Raw genomic sequence first — 3037 nt, 5'->3', positions numbered from 1 at the left:
TCTGCAGCAAGCCCATGCGTCATCCTGGACCCTAATAAAGCGTGTGCCCTCAAGAGGCCCCCGGGGTAGCCGGAAGCCATTGTGGAAGCAAATACCTCAGTGACATGGTGAGAGGTGCCAAGCGGTGACCCACAATTGAAGGGCCATAGAGGACACAGGCCCTCTGCCTAGAGCTGTGAGCCCAGGCTTGAAGTGCAGCAGGTGTGTGATAGCACAGCCAAGGGCCCATTTGGGGGTGAGTTCACCCTCATACCCACATTCTGTGAGTGGGTGTAGAGCTGGCAAGGCTCAAAGATGGCACTGGGTGACAGGGTGCAATGGGGAGTGGGAGGAAGTGAGAAAGCCAGGTAAGGGCTGTGCCCACGGCCCGGTGAGAACTGGCGGGATCCCAAGTCCCTCGCGGGTCCCTTGGCTCGGGGCCCTCTCCTCCAGCCCCTGCTCGTCCAATGCCAGGAACCAGCGCTCACCTCCTTCAGGGCAGCCCGCCCACCTCACTCCTGTGTTGCTCTCCAGGCTGGAGAGATGGGGGATGGGGTAGGATTGGTGGGGAGAGAGGAGGACAGGGTGCCTCGGAGGTGGGAGCACAGCCCCGCACTCCTCTCTGCACGGGAGTGCCCTGCAGACCCATTTGAAAGAAGCCTTCTTCCTTAGAGGCTGCTTGGGGTCCGCCTATCAACAATGCCTAGCCTGTCCCTTCTGCTGCCCGTGACCCTGTCCCTAGCCCGTGACGGGCCAGCTCAGAGGACAACCTCAGGCTCCACTGGGGACATGCACCTGGGGGAGGGCAAGGTGACGCCCAGTGAAGTGGGGACAAGCCTCACAGGTTCTGCCAGTTCTACCTCGGAACCAGCTGTCAAAGCCAGCCCCTCCTCCCCATCCCTCTGCTGTCCCCGGCCTCGGCCCCACATCCCCCTGCAATTCCCGGAGCTGCTCCCCAAGGACCCTCAGAGAAGTTGCAGGTGACTTCTCGCCACATCCCAGCGTCACCTGTCCCCACACCTGCTTTCAGTCCACGGCAGCACGAGGTCTCCCGAGTCCCTACTTTTGCCAAAGCCGTGCCTTCTGCCTGGAATGCCTCCCCCCACCCCCTGCTTGAGAGGCCTCTGTCCTTCCTCAAGACCCAGTGCCAGTGCCACCTCCAGGCCCCTCCCCTGACCCTGACCCTGACCCTGACGCCACGCTGGGTTGAGTGCCCACCTCCCCCCAGCAGCCCACACCGAGCCCCCGGACCGCGACATCCCTGAGAGCCACACGGCGCATCTCTGTTCTGGAAGTGAAAGCACCGTGTGAGCCTGCGAGCCAGAACAAAACCTGACAGGCAAACAAGGCAGAAGGTGCCATTTAAAGCAGAACCCGGCTTAAACTAAGAAGGCAACGCCATCAGTGTAAGAGAAGATGGCTCATTAGTTTAGAAAATAGCTCGAAAGCACTCTTGGCAGAAAATTCCAGAAGCGCCCCATCCCCACACAATGACGGACACATGGCCGGGCGTGCGGGTACAATGGAAAGCTGAGGAAGACAGGAACTAGCGCTCAGTGCTCCAGTCCCCAGCATGGAGGGGGAGAGTCTTGGGAAAGCAGAAAAGAGGGGAGAAGCGTGTCAAGGTCATGGGGAGTAGGGCACGAAGCTGAGGCCTGAAAAGAAAGGGGCAGAGAAATTCCTTGAGGGGGTGCCCGAGGACTATGAAGATGCTGTGTAACCCTTCACATTGCAGCTCTCTCCCCGGGGTCTCCCTCAGTAAAGCCGCCTTTATGGCTCCATCCTGTAGCGGGGGTGCGTCGGGTGGGGGTGACCCTGGCGGGGGCTCAGAGCAGGAGGGGCACTTAGCAGAGCAAGAGCAGCTGTGGGCAGTGGTACAGCTTCGCCCTTTGGAGAGAACAGGAGCAGGTGGCCCAGGGACACTGGGTCTTGGAACCTTGCAGGTCCCATGCAGAAGGGCCACCAACCCTCCTGGGTCCCAGTGCCGCCTGCCGTGGGTGCACGGCCCGCTGTGGGCTCAGGGGCCAGGCCGCCTGCTTCCAAAGCCAGCTCCACTGCTCCCTGGCTGCGACCGTGCGCAAGCTGCTTCCTCTCCGGGCCAGGCTGTGTCTGCGAAGTGGACGTAACAGCAGCGGCGCGGTCTCAGACACGGTGAGGAGACGAGCCAGGAGTGGTGTCCGGCAGCATCTGGCCCACGGTGAGCTCGAAGTAGGAAGGTGCCTGTTCTACGACCCTGCCCTCACCGTGCAGCCCAGGGGCTGGCAGAAAACAGGCATCCGGGGTTTTTGATGTTGAACAAATGAATGAGTGAAGGACTTTGTCTGAGCCTCCAAACCCTTCAAGCGTGGTACGTCGGCGAAAGGACACTCTGCAAAGCAGGCCGGAGTCTGCGCTCCCCACCCCATGGGTGCAGGGCCTGGAAGGAGCGGTCCCTCCTGCCCTGCGCTCCCAGGACACACCTAGGGAGCAGGCCAGCACCCAGGGCCTGAGGGGCGGATGCCCAGGGCCCCAGGCAGGGAGACCTGCCACGGAGGGGCAGCTGAGGGGCAGGTGGGCGTCAGCCGCCTGGCTGGGACAGTAAGGGGAGAGCCGCCAGATGCCCTTAGAACGCAAGGGCTCCTACCACACGTTGCACATTTTCAACCTCCAAAATTTTCACTGTACTTTTTCCTTAATGTACGGACATTTTTAGGCTTTGAGGCCTTGAGACCGTTCGCTGGTGAGCTTTCCGGAGTTGTAGGACGAGTGCACAGAGTAGCTAACCGACTTGGAGTCGGTAAGGAGCCCTCACGTCCACAAGTTAGGAAATGATCTGGAAGGACAGCAAGAAGGACGGGCGGGGCAGGAGACAGTAGGACCGAGAGCCCTGGGAGGAGGTGAGATGACAAAGGCCAGACCCAGGGCAGAGGGGGACCCAGCCCTCCCTTACTGCCCAGGGCCCGACACTAATCCCGCTATTCCTCACCAACCAACAGCATGGCCCAGAGCCAGGCTCCCTCCAAGAAGAGGACGGGGGGGGGCATGACCAGGCCAAGAAGAGATTCAACGACCACCACAG

The sequence above is a fragment of the Ursus arctos genome, unplaced genomic scaffold, assembly GCF_023065955.2.
Source record: "Ursus arctos isolate Adak ecotype North America unplaced genomic scaffold, UrsArc2.0 scaffold_8, whole genome shotgun sequence".
NCBI classification, from domain to species: domain Eukaryota; kingdom Metazoa; phylum Chordata; class Mammalia; order Carnivora; family Ursidae; genus Ursus; species Ursus arctos.
Note: the sequence above shows the minus strand (reverse complement) of the source record.